This window comes from Bufo gargarizans, chromosome 2 (assembly GCF_014858855.1).
Source record: "Bufo gargarizans isolate SCDJY-AF-19 chromosome 2, ASM1485885v1, whole genome shotgun sequence".
Classification (NCBI taxonomy): Eukaryota; Metazoa; Chordata; class Amphibia; order Anura; family Bufonidae; genus Bufo; species Bufo gargarizans.
Window position 1 is genome coordinate 676,977,437 of NC_058081.1, and position 23,434 is coordinate 677,000,870.

General features: G+C 48.2%; 1 long non-coding RNA gene across 1 annotated transcript in view; it reads right to left on the reverse strand.

Moving 5' to 3' along the window:
* The window catches only part of LOC122926939, a 38,375-nt gene extending 15,251 nt beyond the window's left edge, over positions 1–23,124 (reverse strand). Inside the window, exons 1-3 of the long non-coding RNA XR_006387737.1 lie at positions 23,011–23,124; positions 22,277–22,396; positions 21,677–21,736 (exon numbers count right to left, since the gene is read on the reverse strand). This is a non-coding gene — a long non-coding RNA (uncharacterized LOC122926939). The remainder of the gene's footprint in view (positions 1–21,676; positions 21,737–22,276; positions 22,397–23,010) is intronic.
* Between the last annotated feature and the right edge of the window lie 310 nt (positions 23,125–23,434).

A 23,434-nucleotide genomic window follows, 5' to 3' on the forward strand; every position in this document is an offset into this window, starting at 1 on the left:
CTTTGTCTCACTTCAGTAAGTGGCATTTATCATGTAGAGAAAGTTAACACAAGGCACTTACTAATATATTGTGATTGTCCATATTGCCTCCTTTGCTGGATGCATTTTTCCATCACATTATAACACTGCTTATTTTCATGCTTATTATGACCACCCTGCAATCCATCAGTAGTGGTAATGCTAGCACGCTATAGGAAAGATTGTGCACTCATGTGGTCTCGGCCACCAGCGAGTCTGGAACTTTCTCCTATAGTGTGCAAGCACGACCACCGCTGCTGGATTATAGGGTGGTCGTACCTATGGAAACTAGCAGTGTATAATGTGATGGAAAAATGAATCAAGCCAGGAAAGGAGACAATATGGATAATCACTATACATTAGTAAGTGGCTCATGTTAACATTGTCTACGAGATAAATGCCATTAGCTGAAGTGAAAACCGCTTAAGTATAGAAAAAGCAGAGGGTTATACATGTATAAGTTACAAGTTTGGATGAATATTTAACCAAAAAAACATTTTGCTATATAAAAGTTATGTCTACAGTTGAGGACGAGTTGAAGAAAGCCAAGTTTTATTCCACATCTGTTGATATTTTATATCAATCCTTCATACAGCAGATTTGAACTTTACTACCTGGTGGCAGGTTATTTTTTTTTTATAATGGATTATTCTGCACTATATAGGCCAAAAAAAATTAGTACATAGTGCTTTAACTGGTTATTAAAGGGCTGCTTTCACCCCCTAAAACTCATTTTTCATTTTTGGGCATATTAAAATCCTTATTGGACGACTATTCCCTATATAGGGCTCTTACCTTGTTCTGTGGCTTCGTTTCATAAAAAATCAAGCTTTTAAAATATGCAAATGACTTCACTACCAGCAAATAGGTCGTCTACTTGCTGGTAGCCACCGCATCCTCCTTTCAAAAAAACGCCCCCTCCTCCAGTTGATTGACAGGGACAGCGAGCGCTCTCCTCCTCCAGCTGGCCCTGTTTGCAATTCAAATCCCGCGCCTGCGCCTTACGTGTCTTCATTCGGCGCAGGCGCTCTGAGAGAAGGACGCTCGCTTCCTCAGCACTTCCTCAGTGCGCCTGCGCCGATGACGTCTTCTCTTTTGGGTTTAGAGGTGACGTCATCGGCGCAGGGAGTGCTGAGGAAAAGAGCGTCCTTCTCTCAAAGCGCCTGCGCCGAATGAAGACACATAAGGTGCAGAGGTGGGATTTGAGTTGCAGACAGGGCCAGCCGGAGGAGGAGAGCGCTCGCTGGCCCTGTCAATCAACTGGAGGAAGGGGCGTTTTTTTGAAAGGAGGATGCAGCGGCTACCAGTAAGTAGACGCTCTACTTGCTGGTAGTGAAGTCATTTGCATATTTTAAAAGCTCGATTTTTTTTGTGAAACCAAGCCACAGAACAAGGTGAGAGCCCTATATAGGGAATAGTCGTCCAATAAGGATTTTAATATGCCCAAAAATGAAAAATGAGTTTTGGGGGTGACAGAAGCCCTTTAAAACTGAAATATACGGTTGCTCACTTCAGTCATTAGCCGCTCTGAAAATTGCAATGTATGTCCACATGCAAACATTTCTCAATAGACCAAAGCCTTGCATTTGTTTACACTAAATTTCCTTTTATAGGGAAGAATGTTTTAGGCAGTCAGACAAACCAAAAGTTCCCAATAACTACTTGATCAGCAGAGATGAAGGTGCATTCAAGAGGACCTTTCACCTCTCCTGACATGCCTGGTTTAATAGCTCCATGCATTCCCCATGTAATAACAATTATGGAACATCTATTCTTATGTCTGTATGTTGTGTCATTCCTCTATTATTCCTACTAGAAGTTATGAATGAATTGCTAGCAGTCTGCAGTAAGGGGACAGAGGGGAGGTAACAAGTTAGGGGGTGTACCTGCACAGTCTGAAAATGGCAGCACTGATTGGATAGAGTGAGTCTGTGCAAGGACACCCCCCAACTGGTTACCTCCCCTCTGTCCCCTTACTGCAGACTGCTAGCAATTCATTCATAACTTCTAGTAGAAATAATAGAGGAATGGCACAACATAGAGCCATAAGAATAGATGTTCCACAATTGTTATTACATGGGGAATGCATGAAGCTATTAAACCAGGCATGTCAGGAGTGGGGAGAGTATACGCAGAGGTTTGGCAGCACTACTGAGCCCAAAAGATAGGGAAAGCCATAAAAAATACCTTAAAGGTGATGGTGGTGCAAGCAGATGAGGATCTTGGCTAATGGTCCCAACATCAAATAAAATGCAAAAAATCTGCAGCACTCGCCAATGTAGAAAATCCAATGGTGGTTTTATTCAAAAAACAGCAAGGTGATGCAACGTTTCGACCTTCCTCGGTCTTTTTCAAGCAATACAATGAATTAACAAACATGTGCCTTATATAGTGCCCAGTGGGTGGGATTAACCCTCTCCCAGGTGAGGTGATACATCCTTATTCATATATATTCATACGTCATCATATACATTCATAGATATGGATCACTTCCGATCCAACTCAATATATTACAAAAGCTTCCAGTGAATTGTACAATCTTATAAGTTAATATTACCTCTTATGTTGGGATGGCGTCCCCGGGGTATTATACCATGTCCGCAGAGTTTGTAAAGTGCGCCAAACTCGGCATCCCGGAAGCTACAGTGTGCATGCACTCTCATCCGTCATCAGCCAATGGGGAAAATTCCCCAAGTGACGTCAGCTGTTGCCGATGCCATGGAGGCAGATTATGCTCCACGGCACTGCAGCACACAGAACATGTCGCTTATCGATGACGCAAGGGTTGCCATGGAGACGCGGCCATCCACAAAACAAAGTCATGGATCGTCCGCGTCGCACGGCTCCTCACTTCATCAACACTACAGTGGCTCCAGGATAGGTCCTAGTAGGCGGAGGTCCAATCAACTAAGTCACCACATGCTCCATGTTCTGTGTGCTGCAGTGCCGTGGAGCATAATCTGCCTCCATGGCATCGGCAACAGCTGACGTCACTTGGAGAATTTTCCCCATTGGCTGACGGATGAGGCGCATGCGCACTGCAGCTTCCGGGACGCCGAGTTCGGCGCACTTTAGAAACTCTGCGGACATGGTATAATACCCCGGGGACGCCATCCCAACATAAGAGGTAATATTAACTTATAAGATTGTACAATTCACTGGAAGCTTTTGTAATATATTGAGTTGGATCGGAAGTGATCCATATCTATGAATGTATACAATGACGTATGAATATATATATGAATAAGGATGTATCACCTCACCTGGGGGAGGGTTAATCCCACCCACTGGGCACTATATAAGGCACATGTTTGTTAATTCATTGTATTGCTTGAAAAAGACTGAGGAAGGTCAAAACGTTGCATCACCTTGCTGTTTTTTGAATAAAACCACCATTGGATTTTCTACATTGGCGAGTGCTGCGGATTTTTTGCATTTTATTAGGAGTGGGGAGAGGTCGTCTAACATAAAGCAATCACCTGTGCTGTATGGGGACGAGTGATCACTCGATCGTGACTTTGGGAAAAAATATTTAATTTTTTTAAAACACCATTAACAAATGAACAATATTGTTTATCAGATTATTGCTGGCAGATTTTTAAAAGGCAATTATTGGGAACCATTTTTTCTACAAAAACTTTTCCATGGTAATTTGCCTTAGGTCTAGTTCACACTTCTGTGATAATTTGCCTTAGGCCTAGTTCACAGTTCTGTCATTTGGTCATTGATTTCCATCAGTGAATGTGAGCCAAAACCATAAGTGAGGCCTACACAAAGATAAGGTACAATTTTAATATTTGCACCTATTTTGTGACTCACGCCTGGTTTGGGCTCATAGTTACCATTGGCGATCACAGACCAAAAGACTGAAATATGAACTAGGCCTAATGATCGGTCTCTGTAAAAGGAAGTTAACATCTTAAACTTCTTAAAGAATTTTCCTTCGAGACTTTCGGTAGCTGAAATCATTGATGATTTCCGATAGGTCTAGACTTCTTAATAGCTCATGTTCAATGCTCATTAAAGAGAGATTATTGAGTCTTTCTTGTCCCATTTGACTCCTTAGCTCATTTTTAATCAGTTTTAATTTTGAGAAGGATCTCTCACCAGTGCAGTTTGAAACCATCATACATAAATATATTCTCAGAATTATCTCAGTGTTGAAAAAGGTTTGCATGAGGCCATTTTGATGAAGAAATAAGAACATATGTAGTTCTGGTATTTTTTCACCACAGGATGTCATTGTTTGCGACTTTGGAGTAGAGAGAAAACTTGAAAATTGAATCAATTCCGTCTCAGTCACACCTGGCATTAGGTCATCTGGATATGACTGAACCAGGTTTGCAGCGGCTTCCTGAATTTTAGAAGTGGCAAGTGTAGACAGTTGGATAAAAATCCAAACTTGGAGCAGAGATCATTATAAGCCTCCAGTCTTTGCTGTAAACCACTATATAAGTGATCAATGACAATGGTAAAAACATCAAATTTGAATTTCTCCCTGGGTGTCGGTACAATGCTTTCTCCTTGCCCTTCATCATAGCGTGAATTACGTGGCCGCAACCGATTTAGAGCAGCATTATAATCGCTGTGGCCACATAACGCAATTGCTTTCTGTTCAAAATGGTCAAAATTTTCTCTTTGGCTCTGTACAAAACTTGAAAGAGATTGCAGTAAAGAAACTACAGTGTTTAAATTCAAGCCAGCTTCTTGCAGCGAAAGGTTTGTATTGTGAAACCTTTCTAAAATGGTGTTCCAAAAAACTAAAAGAATAGTAGAATCAAGTTCAGAAAACTTGTCCAGCAAAGAGCAGGCTTCATTTTTACATGATGAATAGTCAGTGTCAGAGGACAAGCACAGTAACAGACCACATATAGACTCATAACTAGGGATGAGCGAACTCGAACTGTATAGTTCGGGTTCGTACCGAATTTTGGGGTGTCCGTGACACGGACCCGAACCCGGACATTTTCGTAAAAGTCCGGGTTCGGGTTCGGTGTTCGTCGCTTTCTTCGCGCTTTTGTGACGCTTTCTTGGCGCTTTTTGAAAGGCTGCAAAGCAGCCAATCAACAAGCGTCATACTACTTGCCCCAAGAGGCCATCACAGCCATGCCTACTATTGGCATGGCTGTGATTGGCCAGAGCACCATGTGACCCAGCCTCTATTTAAGCTGGAGTCACATAGCGCCGCCCGTCACTCTGCTCTGATTAGCGTAGGGAGAGGTTGCGGCTGCGACAGTAGGGCGAGATTAGGCAGATTAACTCCTCCAAAGGACTTGATTAACTGATCGATCTGCAGCTGTGGATCATTGAGCTGCTGATCCTCAATTGCTCACTGTTTTTAGGCTGCACAGACCGTTTGTCAGTCTCATTTTTCTGGGGTGATCGGCGGCCATTTTGTGTCTTGTGGTGCGCCAGCACAAGCTGCGACCAAGTGCATTTAACCCTCAATGGTGTGGTTGTTTTTTGGCTAAAGCCTACATCAGGGTGAAGCTGTGACACCAAGTGCATTTAACCAGCAATAGTCTGTTCATTTTTTGGCCATATACAAAATCAGGGGCAAGCTGCGCCTGTCACCAAGTGCATTTAACCCTCAATGGTGTGGTTGTTTTTTGGCTAAAGCCTACATCAGGGTGAAGCTGTCACACCAAGTGCATTTAACCAGCAATAGTCTGTTCATTTTTTGGCCATATACAAAATCAGGGGCAAGCTGCGCCTGTCACCAAGTGCATTTAACCCTCAATGGTGTGGTTGTTTTTTGGCTAAAGCCTACATCAGGGTGAAGCTGTCACACCAAGTGCATTTAACCAGCAATAGTCTGTTCATTTTTTGGCCATATACAAAATCAGGGGCAAGCTGCGCCTGTCACCAAGTGCATTTAACCCTCAATGGTGTGGTTGTTTTTTGGCTAAAGCCTACATCAGGGTGAAGCTGTCACACCAAGTGCATTTAACCAGCAATAGTCTGTTCATTTTTTGGCCATATCCCAGTCTAATTCTGTCACTAAATCCATACCGGTCACCCAGCGCCTAAATACTAGGCCTCAAATTTATATCCAGCTAAATCTGTCCCTAGTGCTGTAGCTGGGCGAGTTATTTAGTGTCCGTTCAAGCACATTTCTTGTTCTGGGTTGAAATACAATTCCCAATTTAGCAATTTCATAATTTAGTGGTTCCTGCTATATCAGAGCTCTTTGAAATCTATCCCAAAAAGGGTATATAATATTGAAGGTGCACATAGGGTCATTCAGAGTAACTTCACACACACCCGCTACTGTGTATTTCCAAGTCTAATTCTGTCACTAAATCCATACCGGTGACCCAGCGCCTAAATACTAGGCCTCAAATTTAATTCCCTCTAAATCTCTCGTTACCCACCGCTGTACTGTTGTTGCTGGGCAAGATATTTAGTGTCCGTCAAAGCACATTTTTTGTTCTGGGTTGAAGTACAATTCCCAATTTAGCAATTTCATAATTTAGTGGTTTCTGCTATATCAGAGCTATTTGAAATCTATCCCAAAAAGGGTATATAATATTGAAGGTGCACATAGGGTCATTCAGAATAACTTCACACACACCCGCTACTGTGTATTTCCAAGTCTAATTCTGTCACTAAACCCATACCTGTCACCCAGCGCCTAAATACTAGGCCTCAAATTTAAATCCCTCTAAATCTCTCGTTACCGTTGTCCTGTTGTAGCTGGGAAAGTTATTTAGTGCCCGTCAAAGCACATTTTTTGTTCTGGGTTGAAGTACAATTCCCAATTTAGCAATTTCATAATTTAGTGGTTCCTGCTATATCAGAGCTATTTGAAATCTATCCCAAAAAGGGTATATAATATTGAAGGTGCACATAGGGTCATTCAGAATAACTTCACACACACCCGCTACTGTGTATTTCCAAGTCTAATTCTGTCACTAAATCCATACCGGTGACCCAGCGCCTAAATACTAGGCCTCAAATTTAATTCCCTCTAAATCTCTCGTTACCCACCGGTGTACTGTTGTTGCTGGGCAAGATATTTAGTGTCCGTCAAAGCACATTTTTTGTTCTGGGTTGAAGTACAATTCCCAATTTAGCAATTTCATAATTTAGTGGTTTCTGCTATATCAGAGCTATTTGAAATCTATCCCTAAAAGGGTATATAATATTGAAGGTGCACATAGGGTCATTCAGAATAACTTCACACACACCCGCTACTGTGTATTTCCAAGTCTAATTCTGTCACTAAACCCATACCTGTCACCCAGCGCCTAAATACTAGGCCTCAAATTTAAATCCCTCTAAATCTCTCGTTACCGTTGTCCTGTTGTAGCTGGGAAAGTTATTTAGTGCCCGTCAAAGCACATTTTTTGTTCTGGGTTGAAGTACAATTCCCAATTTAGCAATTTCATAATTTAGTGGTTCCTGCTATATCAGAGCTATTTGAAATCTATCCCAAAAAGGGTATATAATATTGAAGGTGCACATTGGGTCATTCAGAATAACTTCACACACACGCTTCTGTGCATTTCCAAGTCTAATTCTGTCACTAAATCCATACCGGTGACCCAGCGCCTAAATACTAGGCCTCAAATTTAATTCCCTCTAAATCTCTCGTTACCCACCGCTGTACTGTTGTTGCTGGGCAAGATATTTAGTGTCCGTCAAAGCACATTTTTTGTTCTGGGTTGAAGTACAATTCCCAATTTAGCAATTTCATAATTTAGTGGTTTCTGCTATATCAGAGCTATTTGAAATCTATCCCTAAAAGGGTATATAATATTGAAGGTGCACATAGGGTCATTCAGAATAACTTCACACACACCCGCTACTGTGTATTTCCAAGTCTAATTCTGTCACTAAATCCATACCGGTGACCCAGCGCCTAAATACTAGGCCTCAAATTTAATTCCCTCTAAATCTCTCGTTACCCACCGTTGTACTGTTGTTGCTGGGCAAGATATTTAGTGTCCGTCAAAGCACATTTTTTGTTCTGGGTTGAAGTACAATTCCCAATTTAGCAATTTCATAATTTAGTGGTTTCTGCTATATCAGAGCTATTTGAAATCTATCCCTAAAAGGGTATATAATATTCAAGGTGCACATTGGGTCATTCAGAATAACTTCACACACACACGCTTCTGTGCATTTCCAAGTCTAATTCTGTCACTAAATCCATACCGGTCACCCAGCGCCTAAATACTAGGCCTCAAATTTATATCCCGCTGAATTTGAATACAATACATTGGGCCAAATAATATATTTGTTGTTGTGGTGAACCATAACAATGAGAAAAACATCTAGTAAGGGACGCGGACGTGGACATGGTCGTGGTGGTGTTAGTGGACCCTCTGGTGCTGGGAGAGGACGTGGCCGTTCTGCCACATCCACACGTCCTAGTGTACCAACTACCTCAGGTCCCAGTAGCCGCCAGAATTTACAGCGATATATGGTGGGGCCCAATGCCGTTCTAAGGATGGTAAGGCCTGAGCAGGTACAGGCATTAGTCAATTGGGTGGCCGACAGTGGATCCAGCACGTTCACATTATCTCCCACCCAGTCTTCTGCAGAAAGCGCACAGATGGCGCCTGAAAACCAACCCCATCAGTCTGTCACATCACCCCCATGCATACCAGGGAAACTGTCTCAGCCTCAAGTTATGCAGCAGTCTCTTATGCTGTTTGAAGACTCCGCTGGCAGGGTTTCCCAAGGGCATCCACCTAGCCCTTCCCCAGCGGTGAAAGACATAGAATGCACTGACGCACAACCACTTATGTTTCCTGATGATGAGGACATGGGAATACCACCTCAGCATGTCTCTGATGATGACGAAACACAGGTGCCAACTGCTGCGTCTTTCTGCAGTGTGCAGACTGAACAGGAGGTCAGGGATCAAGACTGGGTGGAAGACGATGCAGGGGACGATGAGGTCCTAGACCCCACATGGAATGAAGGTCGTGCCACTGACTTTCACAGTTCGGAGGAAGAGGCAGTGGTGAGACCGAGCCAACAGCGTAGCAAAAGAGGGAGCAGTGGGCAAAAGCAGAACACCCGCCGCCAAGAGACTCCGCCTGCTACTGACCGCCGCCATCTGGGACCGAGCACCCCAAAGGCAGCTTCAAGGAGTTCCCTGGCATGGCACTTCTTCAAACAATGTGCTGACGACAAGACCCGAGTGGTTTGCACGCTGTGCCATCAGAGCCTGAAGCGAGGCATTAACGTTCTGAACCTGAGCACAACCTGCATGACCAGGCACCTGCATGCAAAGCATGAACTGCAGTGGAGTAAACACCTTAAAACCAAGGAAGTCACTCAGGCTCCCCCTGCTACCTCTTCTGCTGCTGCCGCCTCGGCCTATTCTGCTGCTGCCGCCTCGGCCTCTTCCTCCGCCTCTGGAGGAACGTTGGCACCTGCCGCCCAGCAAACAGGGGATGTACCACCAACACCACCACCACCACCTCCGTCACCAAGCGTCTCAACCATGTCACACGCCAGCGTTCAGCTCTCCATCTCACAAACATTTGATAGAAAGCGTAAATTCCCACCTAGCCACCCTCGATCCCTGGCCCTGAATGCCAGCATTTCTAAACTACTGGCCTATGAAATGCTGTCATTTAGGCTGGTGGACACAGACAGCTTCAAACAGCTCATGTCGCTTGCTGTCCCACAGTATGTTGTTCCCAGCCGGCACTACTTCTCCAAGAGAGCCGTGCCTTCCCTGCACAACCAAGTATCCGATAAAATCAAGTGTGCACTGCGCAACGCCATCTGTAGCAAGGTCCACCTAACCACAGATACGTGGACCAGTAAGCACGGCCAGGGACGCTATATCTCCCTAACTGCACACTGGGTAAATGTAGTGGCAGCTGGGCCCCAGGCGGAGAGCTGTTTGGCGCACGTCCTTCCGCCGCCAAGGATCGCAGGGCAACATTCTTTGCCTCCTGTTGCCACCTCCTCCTTCTCGGCTTCCTCCTCCTCTTCTTCCACCTGCTCATCCAGTCAGCCACACACCTTCACCACCAACTTCAGCACAGCCCGGGGTAAACGTCAGCAGGCCATTCTGAAACTCATATGTTTGGGGGACAGGCCCCACACCGCACAGGAGTTGTGGCGGGGTATAGAACAACAGACCGACGAGTGGTTGCTGCCGGTGAGCCTCAAGCCCGGCCTGGTGGTGTGTGATAATGGGCGAAATCTCGTTGCAGCTCTGGGACTAGCCAATTTGACGCACATCCCTTGCTTGGCGCATGTGCTGAATTTGGTGGTGCAGAAGTTCATTCACAACTACCCCGACATGTCAGAGCTGCTGCATAAAGTGCGGGCCGTCTGTTCGCGCTTCCGGCGTTCACATCCTGCTGCTGCTCGCCTGTCTGCGCTACAGCGTAACTTCGGCCTTCCCGCTCACCGCCTCATATGCGACGTGCCCACCAGGTGGAACTCCACCTTGCACATGCTGGACAGACTGTGCGAGCAGCAGCAGGCCATAGTGGAGTTTCAGCTGCAGCACGCACGGGTCAGTCGCACTACAGAACAGCACCACTTCACCACCAATGACTGGGCCTCCATGCGAGACCTGTGTGCCCTGTTGCGCTGTTTCGAGTACTCCACCAACATGGCCAGTGGCGATGACACCGTTATCAGCGTTACAATACCACTTCTATGTCTCCTTGAGAAAACACTTAGGGCGATGATGGAACAGGAGGTGGCCCAGGAGGAGGAGGAGGAGGATGAGGAAGAGGGGTCATTTTTAGCACTTTCAGGCCAGTCTCTTCGAAGTGACTCAGAGGGAGGTTTTTTGCAACAGCAGAGGCCAGGTACAAATGTGGCCAGCCAGGGCCCACTACTGGAGGACGAGGAGGACGAGGATGAGGAGGAGGTGGAGGAGGATGAGGATGAAGCATGGTCACAGCGGGGTGGCACCCAACGCAGCTCGGGTCCATCACTGGTGCGTGGCTGGGGGGAAAGGCAGGACGATGACGATACGCCTCCCACAGAGGACAGCTTGTCCTTACCCCTGGGCAGCCTGGCACACATGAGCGACTACATGCTGCAGTGCCTGCGCAACGACAGCAGAGTTGCCCACATTTTAACCTGTGCGGACTACTGGGTTGCCACCCTGCTGGATCCACGCTACAAAGACAATGTGCCCACCTTACTTCCTGCACTGGAGCGTGATAGGAAGATGCGCGAGTACAAGCGCACGTTGGTAGACGCGCTACTGAGAGCATTCCCAAATGTCACAGGGGAACAAGTGGAAGCCCAAGGCCAAGGCAGAGGAGGAGCAAGAGGTCGCCAAGGCAGCTGTGTCACGGCCAGCTCCTCTGAGGGCAGGGTTAGCATGGCAGAGATGTGGAAAACTTTTGTCAACACGCCACAGCTAACTGCACCACCACCTGATACGCAACGTGTTAGCAGGAGGCAACATTTTACTAACATGGTGGAACAGTACGTGTGCACACCCCTCCACGTACTGACTGATGGTTCGGCCCCATTCAACTTCTGGGTCTCTAAATTGTCCACGTGGCCAGAGCTAGCCTTTTATGCCTTGGAGGTGCTGGCCTGCCCGGCAGCCAGCGTTTTGTCTGAACGTGTATTCAGCACGGCAGGGGGCGTCATTACAGACAAACGCAGCCGCCTGTCTACAGCCAATGTGGACAAGCTGACGTTCATAAAAATGAACCAGGCATGGATCCCACAGGACCTGTCCGTCCCTTGTCCAGATTAGACATTAACTACCTCCCCATAACCATATATTATTGGACTCCAGGGCACTTCCTCATTCAATCCTATTTTTATTTTCATTTTACCATTATATTGCGATGCTACCCAAAGTTGAATGAACCTCTCCTCTGCCTGTGTGCTAGGCCTAAATATATGCCAATGGACTGTTGCAGTGGTGGCTGACATGAAGCCTGATTCTCTGCTATGACATGCAGACTAATTCTCTGCTGACATGAAGCCAGATTGTCTGTTACGGGACCTCTCTCCTCTGCCTGGGTGCTGGGCCTAAATTTATGACAATGGACTGTTGCAGTGGTGGCTGACGTGAAGCCTGATTCTCTGCTATGACATGCAGACTGATTCTCTGCTGTCATGAAGCCAGATTGTCTGTTACGGGACCTTTCTCCTCTACCTGGGTTCTGGGCCTAAATTTATGAAAATTGACTCTTACAGTGGTGGGTGACGTGAAGCCTGATTCTCTGCTATGATATGAAGACTGATTCTCTGCTGACATGAAGCCAGATTGTCTGTTACGGGACCTTTCTCCTCTGCCTGGGTTCTGGGCCTAAATTTATGAAAATTGACTCTTACAGTGGTGGGTGACGTGAAGCCTGATTCTCTGCTATGATATGAAGACTGATTCTCTGCTGACATGAAGCCAGATTGTCTGTTACGGGACCTTTCTCCTCTGCCTGGGTTCTGGGCCTAAATTTATGAAAATTGACTCTTACAGTGGTGGGTGACGTGAAGCCTGATTCTCTGCTATGATATGAAGACTGATTCTCTGCTGACATGAAGCCAGATTGTCTGTTACGGGACCTTTCTCCTCTGCCTGGGTTCTGGGCCTAAATTTATGAAAATTGACTCTTACAGTGGTGGGTGACGTGAAGCCTGATTCTCTGCTATGATATGAAGACTGATTCTCTGCTGACATGAAGCCAGATTGTCTGTTACGGGACCTTTCTCCTCTGCCTGGGTTCTGGGCCTAAATTTATGAAAATTGACTCTTACAGTGGTGGGTGACGTGAAGCCTGATTCTCTGCTATGATATGAAGACTGATTCTCTGCTGACATGAAGCCAGATTGTCTGTTACGGGACCTTTCTCCTCTGCCTGGGTTCTGGGCCTAAATTTATGAAAATTGACTCTTACAGTGGTGGGTGACGTGAAGCCTGATTCTCTGCTATGATATGAAGACTGATTCTCTGCTGACATGAAGCCAGATTGTCTGTTACGGGACCTCTCTCCTCTGCCTGGGTGCTGGGCCTAAATATATGCCAATGGACTGTTGCAGTGGTGGCTGACGTGAAGCCTCATTCTCTGCTATGACATGCAGACTAATTCTCTGCTGACATGAAGACAGATTCTCTGTTACGGGACCTCTCTCCTCTGCCTGGGTGCCGGGGCCTAAATATCTGAGAATGGACTGTTCCAGTGGTGGCTGACGTGAAGCCTCATTCTCTGCTATGACATGCAGACTAATTCTCTGCTGACATGAAGACAGATTCTCTGTTACGGGACCTCCCTCCTCTGCCTGGGTGCTGGGCCTAAATATATGCCAATGGACTGTTGCAGTGGTGGCTGACGTGAAGCCTCATTCTCTGCTATGACATGCAGACTAATTCTCTGCTGACATGAAGACAGATTCTCTGTTACGGGACCTCCCTCCTCTGCCTGGGTGCTGGGCCTAAATATATGCCAATGGACTGTTGCAGTGGTGGCTGACGTGAAGCCTCATTCTCTGCTATGACATGCAGACTGATTCTCTGCTGACATGAAGCCAGATTCTCTGTTACGGGACCTCTCTCCTCTGCCTGTGTGTGTGCTGGGCCTAAATATATGCCAATGGACTGTTGCAGTGGTGGCTGACGTGAAGCCTCATTCTCTGCTATGACATGCAGACTGATTCTCTGCTGACATGAAGCCAGATTCTCTGTTACGGGACCTCTCTCCTCTGCCTGTGTGTGTGCTGGGCCTAAATATATGCCAATGGACTGTTGCAGTGGTGGCTGACGTGAAGCCTCATTCTCTGCTATGACATGCAGACTAATTCTCTGCTGACATGAAGACAGATTCTCTGTTACGGGACCTCCCTCCTCTGCCTGGGTGCTGGGCCTAAATATATGCCAATGGACTGTTGCAGTGGTGGCTGACGTGAAGCCTCATTCTCTGCTATGACATGCAGACTGATTCTCTGCTGACATGAAGCCAGATTCTCTGTTACGGGACCTCTCTCCTCTGCCTGTGTGTGTGCTGGGCCTAAATATATGCCAATGGACTGTTGCAGTGGTGGCTGACGTGAAGCCTCATTCTCTGCTATGACATGCAGACTGATTCTCTGCTGACATGAAGCCAGATTCTCTGTTACGGGACCTCTCTCCTCTGCCTGTGTGTGTGCTGGGCCTAAATATATGCCAATGGACTGTTGCAGTGGTGGCTGACGTGAAGCCTCATTCTCTGCTATGACATGCAGACTAATTCTCTGCTGACATGAAGACAGATTCTCTGTTACGGGACCTCCCTCCTCTGCCTGGGTGCTGGGCCTAAATATATGCCAATGGACTGTTGCAGTGGTGGCTGACGTGAAGCCTCATTCTCTGCTATGACATGCAGACTAATTCTCTGCTGACATGAAGACAGATTCTCTGTTACGGGACCTCTCTCCTCTGCCTGGGTGCCGGGGCCTAAATATCTGAGAATGGACTGTTCCAGTGGTGGGTGACGGGAAGCCAGATTCTCTGCTATGGAACCTCTCTCCAATTGATTTTGGTTAATTTTTATTTATTTAATTTTTATTTTAATTCATTTCCCTATCCACATTTGTTTGCAGGGGATTTACCTACATGTTGCTGCCTTTTGCAGCCCTCTAGCTCTTTCCTGGGCTGTTTTACAGCCTTTTTAGTGCCGAAAAGTTCGGGTCCCCATTGACTTCAATGGGGTTCGGGTTCGGGACGAAGTTCGGATCGGGTTCGGATCCCGAACCCGAACATTTCCGGGATGTTCGGCCGAACTTCTCGAACCCGAACATCCAGGTGTTCGCTCAACTCTACTCATAACCCTTATAAAGTGCTGATACAGCATCATATTGTGCAGACCATCGGGTACCAGAAAGATGCTTAACAACTGGTAGACCTAAAGCTTTCAGTCAGGCCGGACTGGAGCGCAGCGATGGGGGAGGACACGCATGAGGAGACCTGGCAGTGAAGGACAGGTGAGGAAAGGGTTAGTTGGTGGTGGGGGCGGGATAGGAGCGGAGGCGCGAGTTGCCAGGGCGGCGGGGGGCGTGGCCAGAGCGGGGACGGAGGAAGAAGGCGGAAGTCGGGGCAGTGCGGCCAGGGGTGCGAAACGAGCAGGACGTGCGTGAAGATGTCGGCGCCAGGAATGTCGGTGGAGGAGCTGTTGGAGAGGCTGCGGCGGGAGGCGGAGGTGAGGGGGCCTGGCTGGCTGCAGGAACAGGTGGGCGGCTGCGTTGTGTTGCCTGATCCAGCGGCTACCCCCGTTGCTAGGGCTGCCCGGCCGCGGCGGAGTATACCGCCGGCGCGCCTAAGCCCTGAAATCACGCCCCGGGCCCGGCGCCGGATAGGGAGCCCCCTGTGGACCCTCGGCGGCAGAGAGCGGCCGCTCAGCCTTCCGAGAGCTGCTCTCGCCGTGGGAGGAATCCCGTTTCTCGGCGGGGCCCTGTGAGGAGCGGGACGCCCCTTCCCCCGTTCCCTGCGGCTGTGGCTTTGGATGCAGGACCAGGCACGGTGGACCGGCCCAGTCCCCCCCCATGCGGGCGGGCGGTCCACTCGGCGGTCGGACAGTATCCAGGTTCCTCGGGCTGCCCTGGTGGGAGAGGATTGCCTGGGCAGGCCCAGAGAAGATTCCAGCGGTGTATAGGATTATTCCTTTTCGGTGGTGGGTGCTGCGGTATCGTCCAGGCGTCCGGCTAGCGTGGTGCAGAGGGTCCAGGATGAGCAGCCGTCGACTTCCAGGAGCTTTGACGGGGAAGTGTCGGTACGGTGGGAGTCAGGATCGACGGCAGTGGGAGTCACAGCGCCCGCGGTGCCTGGTGAGATTGGTTGGGGATCTGTTTTGGCCCAGGGTTTCCTGGGTGGGGGGGTGGGAACATGGTTGAGTTTGGTAAGGGTTTGGGTCAGTTTTTGGGGGGACTGGCGGGTTGGTTGTCGGGTATGGGTGCGGGTGCTGGGTCTCCTTTACCGGGGTGGGGAGTGGGGATGGGGTTGGGTGCAGGGTCGCAGGTGGTCACGGCGGGGTCGGTGTCGGTGGAGACGCAGGTGGGGGGGGAGGAGGAGGTGCAGAGGTTGGATGATAGGGCCCGGGGTGAGGTTTATGTGTGCTTTGAGGGGCCGCTGGGGGCTCATTTAAAGCAGGAGGTGAGGGAAAAAACTTGGAAGGGGGAGTATGCGGAGATATTCTCGCTGCTCCCATTGGAAAGGTTCAATTTGGATAAGGGCAAGAAGGATGAGGGGAAGAAGGAGGATGAGGATAAGCGTCGACATCGATTGATCCCGCGTACGTTTGCTAATTGGCTACAGGCATTTGCCATATTGGCGAGTGTCATTGGGGAACGGGCGCCTGAATGCTGTTCGGCGCTGTTTTGCTACCAAGACGCTATTGGGGAGGCTTATAGGGTGTATGGGGGTGTGGGCTGGCTCCGTTATGACGAGCAGTTCCGGCAGCGTAAGGCGGTGAGGCCTGATATCAGGTGGGATCATAAGGATATTGGGTTGTGGTTGAGGGTGACGGCGCCTCCTAGGGCTGGGCAGTCCTTTCGGGGGGAGTCCGGGGGGTCATCCCCTGGTGCGTTGGTGGCGGTGTCGGCTAAAGGGCTGTGCTTCCTTTTTAATGAAGGAAATTGCAGATTTGGTGCCAAGTGCAAATTTAAGCATGAGTGCACAGGGTGTGGGGGAGCACATGGAGCTAACCGTTGCTTCAAAGGGGGAAGGAACAGGGGGGGTGACGGGGCTGGAAAAGGGACGGACGCCGGTGCGGGTGGAAGAGATGCAGGTGTTCCTCGATAGGTACCCGGATCGGGTTGCGGCCGGATTGTTGGGGGATGGTTTTAGGTTTGGCTTTCGTATTCCATCAGTGGCTACGGCGGGGCCTACGGTTCTGAGGAATCTTAGGTCCGCGCTTGTTCATGCGGATGTTGTGGCGGAAAAGTTGAAAAAGGAGGTGGAGTTGGGGTGGATGGCGGGCCCGTTCAAGGTGCCGCCAGTGCAGGGTTTGCGGGTTTCCCCGTTAGGTGTGGTGCCGAAAAAGGAGCCGAACAAGTTTCGGCTCATTCCTCATTTGTCTTATCCAAAGGGGGCGTCGGTCAATGATGGTATCGACCCTGAACTTTGTCCGGTGGTGTATACCTCATTTGATGAGGCTGTGAAGTGGGTGAGGCGGTTGGGGCAGGGGACGTTGATGGCTAAGGTTGATGTGGAGGCGGCCTTTCGGTTGCTTCCGGTTCACATGGAGAGCATGGGGTTGTTGGGGTGTTTTTGGGAGGGGGAATACTTTGTGGATAGGTGTTTGCCCATGGGGTGCTCTCTGTCGTGTGCATACTTTGAGACATTTAGTTCTTTCTTGGAATGGGTAGTGGTGGACGTTTCTGGTTGTTCCTCTGTTATCCATTATTTGGATGATTTTTTGTGTTTAGGGCCTGCGAATTCGCGGGTGTGTTCGTTGTTGCTGCACACGGTGCAGTCTGTTTTTGCACGTTTTGGGGTACCGTTGGCGCGGGAGAAGACGTTGGGGCCGGTGACGGAGTTGTGTTTTTTGGGGATTGTTATAGATACGGAGCGGATGGAGTGTAGGCTTCCGCAGGATAAGTTGGTGGATTTGCGTTTGGAGATTGGCAGGGCCTTGGTCAAGGAGAAGATTAGGTTGAGGGAGTTGCAGTCCTTGCTGGGTAAATTGAATTTTGCTTGTCGAATTATGCCAATGGGGAGGATTTTTTGTAGACGGTTGGCTGCGGCTACGGCGGGGGTGGCGGGTCCGTATCATTTTATCAGGTTACGCAAAGAGTTAAAAGGGGACTTGAAGGTGTGGGCGGAGTTTCTAGGTCATTATAATGGCAGGTCTTTGATGATGGCGGAGTTGTGTGATAGTGTGGAGTTCGAGTTGTATACCGATGCGTCGGGGGGAGTGGGTTTTGGGGCCTATTGCCAGGGTCAGTGGTGTGCGGGAGTATGGCCGGATTCGTGGGTGAGTCGGGGTTGGGTGAGGAACATGGCGTTGTTGGAGCTGTTTCCCATTGTAATGGCGGTCGTGTTGTAGGGGGAGAAATTTGAAAACAGGAAGGTGCGGTTTCATTGTGACAATTTGGGGGTGGTTCAGGCTATCAACAGTTTGTCCACATCTTCTCCGCCGGTGGTTAGGCTGTTACAGTTTTTGGTACTGCGTTGTTTGTCGATTAATATGTGGTTGGTGGCGGAGCATGTGGCGGGAGTGTCTAACTCTGGCGGATTCTCTTTCTCGTCTACAGTGGGAGCGGTTTCGGCTTCTTGCGCCAGAAGCGGAGCTGGAGGGTCTGGAGTGTCCGTCGTGGCTGTGGGGGATCCTCGAGGAGCGGTGATGGGTATGCTGAGGGATTCGTTGAGCCCGGGTACTTGGAGGGAGTATGGTAAGGCGTGGGCGACCTGGGAAACTTGGAACGGAGCCTGGGGGGCTAGGGGGGGTGATGAGGATGTGCGGTTGCTGATGTTGTTAGGACAGTTGAAGGGCGAGGGGTGGTCGGTGTCGAAGGTTAATCATTTTATTGCGGGGGTTGCGTTTGGGCTTAAGTTGCGGGGGTTGCCGGATTGGACTAAGGGTTTTTTGGTGAGGCAAGTGTTGAAAGGGTGGCGCAGGGGTTCGGGCAAGGTGCCGGATTGTCGGAGGCCGGTGTCCTTTGAGCTGCTGCTGCAAATGGGCGATAAGTTGGAGGGGGTTTGCAGTTCTGGGTGGGAGTTAGTGCTGTTCAGGGCGGCATTTGCTTTGGCATTTTTCGGTGCTTTTCGCTTGGTGGAGTTGGTGTGTGACAGTGTGAGCAGGGCGGGGGGACTCAGAAGTGAGGATGTTGAGTTGGCAGGGGACAGGTTATATGTCCGGATTCGTAGGTCTAAGACTGATCAGGAGGGCAGGGGTCGGCGGTTTACGTTGTTCACGGTGCCAGGCTGTAGTATGTGTCCGGTGCGGTGAGCAGGTTCTTATGGGGCGGGGTTACCGCGTAATGAGTTTTCTTTTCTTAGGCATGAGGATGGCTCCTTTTTGTCTAGGTTTCAGTTTTTGGCGGTCTTTAGGAAATGTTTGAAGCTCTTGGGTGTGCCGGTGAAAGATTATTCTGGTCATTCGTTCAGAATTGGCGCAGCAACTGAGGCGGCAAGGTGGGGCGCCAGCGAGGAGGTGATTAAGAGGATTGGGCGGTGGGAGTCGGTGCGTTTTAAATCATATGTTAGGCCTGCATTATTGTAGTTGTATGGGGGTTGTTAGGCGGTTTTTTATGTTTCCTTTTTGTGTTCGCAGGTTTGGCGGCGACAGCTTTGGTGTGGATTCTGGGGCACTCCTATGTGTTCTGGGGTGCGGTCAGGGCTGATGTGAGGCCAAATGGGCGTCAGTTGGGTTTTAGTCAGGAGTGTGCTACGGTCAGGTGGTTAGGTGTGAGAGGTATGTTGTGGGGTGGAGTTTTGCGGGAGGTGCATCATTTTGTGCGATTGGATCGGCCTCCGGATGTGTTAGTTTTACATGTGGGGGGGAACGATTTGGGCAGGCGTCCTTTTCGGGAGTTGATTCGAGACGTCAAGTTTGATTTGCTCAGGATCTGGGCGTTGTTTCCGGGTATAATAACGGTTTGGTCGGACATTGTTCCGCGGAAGGCGTGGAGGGGTGCGAGGTCGGTGGAGAGCCTTAACAAGGCGCGGATTAAGGTGAACAGAGCGGTGGGCCGGTTTATGGCGAGGAATGGCGGTGTGGTGGTGCGGCATGAGGTGTTGGAGAAAGGTGAGGGTGCATTTTGGAGGGCGGATGGGGTGCACCTGAATGCGGTGGGTACGGATTTGTGGGCTCTGGGGCTCCAGAGTGGTGTGGAGATTGCTTTGCGTATGTGGAGGGACGTGCAGGGTTGAGGTGGTCAAGCTGCGCGTTCGTGGAGGCGGGGGAGGTCCTTGAAGTGGAGGAATATGGTGGTACCTGAGGATGGGAGGGCCCCGCGGGAGGGGCTGGACTCTCATTGAGGAGCTGGTAGGAACTAGTTACGCGTCCATCAGTTGCTGCCTCCGAGCTGGGTTCAACGGCTGGGGGCAAGATGGAGACGCAGGTGTTCCAGCGTTTATGGAGTTATTGGGGCTTCTAGGACCTCCCTCGTCATTGGTTAATTTATTGTTATATATTTTGTATTTATTTAATAAACGGCTGCTGTGGCCGATTAAATCCAAGCAGTGGTGTGGTGTGTTTATTTCCTGGGTTAGGGTGTGGGGTTGGGGGTAAGATGTTGGTTGAGTTAGTGGGACTGAACATATAGCCAGTGCCCTCTTCAAGTCAGGCCGGACTGGAGCGCAGCGATGGGGGAGGACGCGCATGAGGAGGCCTGGCAGTGAAGGACAGGTGAGGAAAGGGTTAGTTGGTGGTGGGGGCGGGATAGGAGCGGAGGCGCGAGTTGCCAGGGCGGCGGGGGGCGTGGCCAGAGCGGGGACGGAGGAAGAAGGCGGAAGTCGGGGCAGTGCGGCCAGGGGTGCGAATTAGTACCTTGCGCCAGTGCAGCGTTTCAGCTTCTAACTGTGAAATTATTTGACTGTCAACTCTCCCACAGCTTTGACCTCTTGCTACTAGTGCTAACACAGATTTGTTGTGATTATCACTACTTTCATGCCTGATGATACGACACACTGCATGTTTCCAATCATTAAAGCCAACAGTGAAAGGGCCACGTGTACTGGCTATCAGTTTGCAAGCAAAACAATATAACTTTCCATTACATGGAGAATAACATAACCAACTTCTCTCTGAGATTTCGTTGGTTTTTGGGTTAACATGAGTGAAGAATGATTTTTTACAGTAACGATAATATCCATCACTGGAAAATACACCAGTTTTTTAAAGTCTGCATCTACAAATTGGCAAACCTTACTTCCCTTGGAAACAAAGTACTCCAAAAATTCTTTGGAGATATGTTCTCCCCACATTCCTAGATCACTAGGAAATTGCACCATTTCATCATGCGCATCCAAATCTTCAGGATGTTCCACAGGATCTTCTGTATGAAAGTCTAATACAGAATCAGATGACTCTAATTCAATGGATATATTATTTGGGTCGCATGATAAAATAGGTGTTACACTGGTGCTAGGCTCATGGTCTGTTCCAGGCTGAGTTTTCTTTGTGAAGAATGAAGCTATCTTTGGCATTTTAGCAAGCTGTTCTCTTTGCTGTTGCTCTCTTAACTGTTGCTCTTTCCTTTTTTGAGCTCCTGATTTCTGTGTTGAATGCATCTATTAAAATATCAATTAAAGAAAAGTAAGTAAGAGTGCCGATCTTACTTATTTATAAAAATATGATGGTAGAAATTTGGTATGTATGGTATCACTCAGGGTATGGCCTCTTGCACACGACCGTATGCCCTCCGAGACATACGGTCCGTGAGCGGGCCATATGTCACGGAGCGGCATTGATCGTGTGCACGGGAACACACAGCATCATAGGTTACAATGATGCTGTGCACGTCGGGCCGCCAGCAGGACTATTGTCCCACACTCATATGATCTTATGAGTGCAGGACATTAGTCCCAAGGGTGGCCCAACGGGCACAGCATCATTGTAATCTATGATGCCGTGTGTTCCCCTGCGAACGATCAATGCCGCTCCGTGACATATGGCCCGCTCACGGACCGTATGTCTCAAAGGGCATACGGTCGTGTGCAAGAAGCCTATAACAAATGTGAGAATAGTGCAGTGCAGTGTCTAAAGTGCAATAATAGGGGGAAATAGCTTACCTTCCCATATGGAGGATCCAGTCCTGGTCGGTTGTTGCTGATATCTGAAAGCACTGGATGCTTATCGGCAAGGTTAAAACAAAACTTATTTTATTTTATTAGACCATTTTGAAAAATAACTATAACTGTAGGTAATATATTGTTACCAGATACCACAGGAGTCTATGTCTCATTGGGTTAGCTTCAGGGGACCAACACAATATGAGGAAGCAGCTTCTAATGTTGGGATTGATACCATTGATTGATGGACATATATGCCAAACAATAACAAAAGGACGCTCACCACAGCTCCTTCTCCTAATGCAATGTGCTTTTCCCATGGCTCAAAACAAGTCCGCAGACCGATGGACAGAAAACCAGTTGCGGCAAGCCTTGGTTAAAATCTAACTTTTATTCCATCGTCTGAATAAAATTAGCAGTACGGTAGTAGATAACCCATAACTTACGTGTAGGTTATGGGTGAACTACTACTGTATCGCTACTTTTGTTCAAATGATAAAAAAAAATAAAATAAAATAAAAAAAAGTTGGATGATTTTAACAAATGATTTGGTTTTCTGATTTACATATGCTCCATATATAAATATTTTTAACTTCTCACCTTTGAAATGAATGGCTTCTAATTCTCTTTTTGGACTGCTAGCCCTTGTCTTGTCGGACTGACTGCCTGCCCTCATCTTGTAGGCTTCTGTGAGACGTATTTCGGAGGCGATAATGTTATCTGTAGAATAAATATAACATATTCTAGCTGCACGCTAAAATCCTTAAAGGGGTTGGACACTTTCTGGCTACTGTTGATCAATGTGTTTGTGAGATCATTATAAAGCACTTACTAATATAGTCCTTGTTGAAATTCTTCACCATTTTCTATATTTTATCAAGCATGCTTCCTTATTTCCATAGAGATCCTGTCCATAAAATAGCAGCTGATGGTCCTGTGACCAGGGAAATCACCTCCATTTGATGGCTCATCCATTCAAACACACTGCACCTGTACTAAACTCCCAACAGAACAAGTACATATGGCAGATGCAGTGGCTTTGAATTGAGGAGACATCACATGGAGGTGATTTGCCTGGTCACATGACCCTCCATCAGCGGCCATCTTATGGACAGGACCTCTGTGTGGACATCACAAGAGACTTTGTAAACAAGGGAGCATACCTTATGAAATATAGAAAATGGTGCAGAACTTCACCAAGGACTATTAGTAAGTGTCATATCATCTCAGAAACACATTGGTCAACAATTACCAGAATGCGGCCAACCCCTTTAAAGGGAATTTCTCACCAGCGACCTGCCTACCAAACAGTTTGCATAGACACAGCTTCTTACCGTCAAAATGAATGGCTTGTGATCCTCTTGTAGGACTGCCTGCCGTTGTCTTATAGGACTGCCTGCCCTTGTGTTTTTTGCTTCTGTGAGATGCTGGATTTCACTGGAGGTAATGATAGTGGAATAAGCAGATCTGTAGAATAAATAGAACATGATGGTGGATTAGTAATCTCTATATTTGAGGAGGAACCACTCTGGAGCTTTGGCTCGGTTCTGAATGAAATGGCGACTGCTGGCCAATGTCTCTGTGCCACTGCTCTTTCTCTCTCCTCACAGGTGCCCAGTAGTGTTGAGCGAACTTCTGTTTTCAAGTTCGGTATATAAGGTATGGGTTATCTGAGAATTCCGTTATAGATTCTGCAAACAGAAACCATAATTTAGGGTCCGTGGTAGCGGAATATCCATAAAGGAATTCTTAGATAAC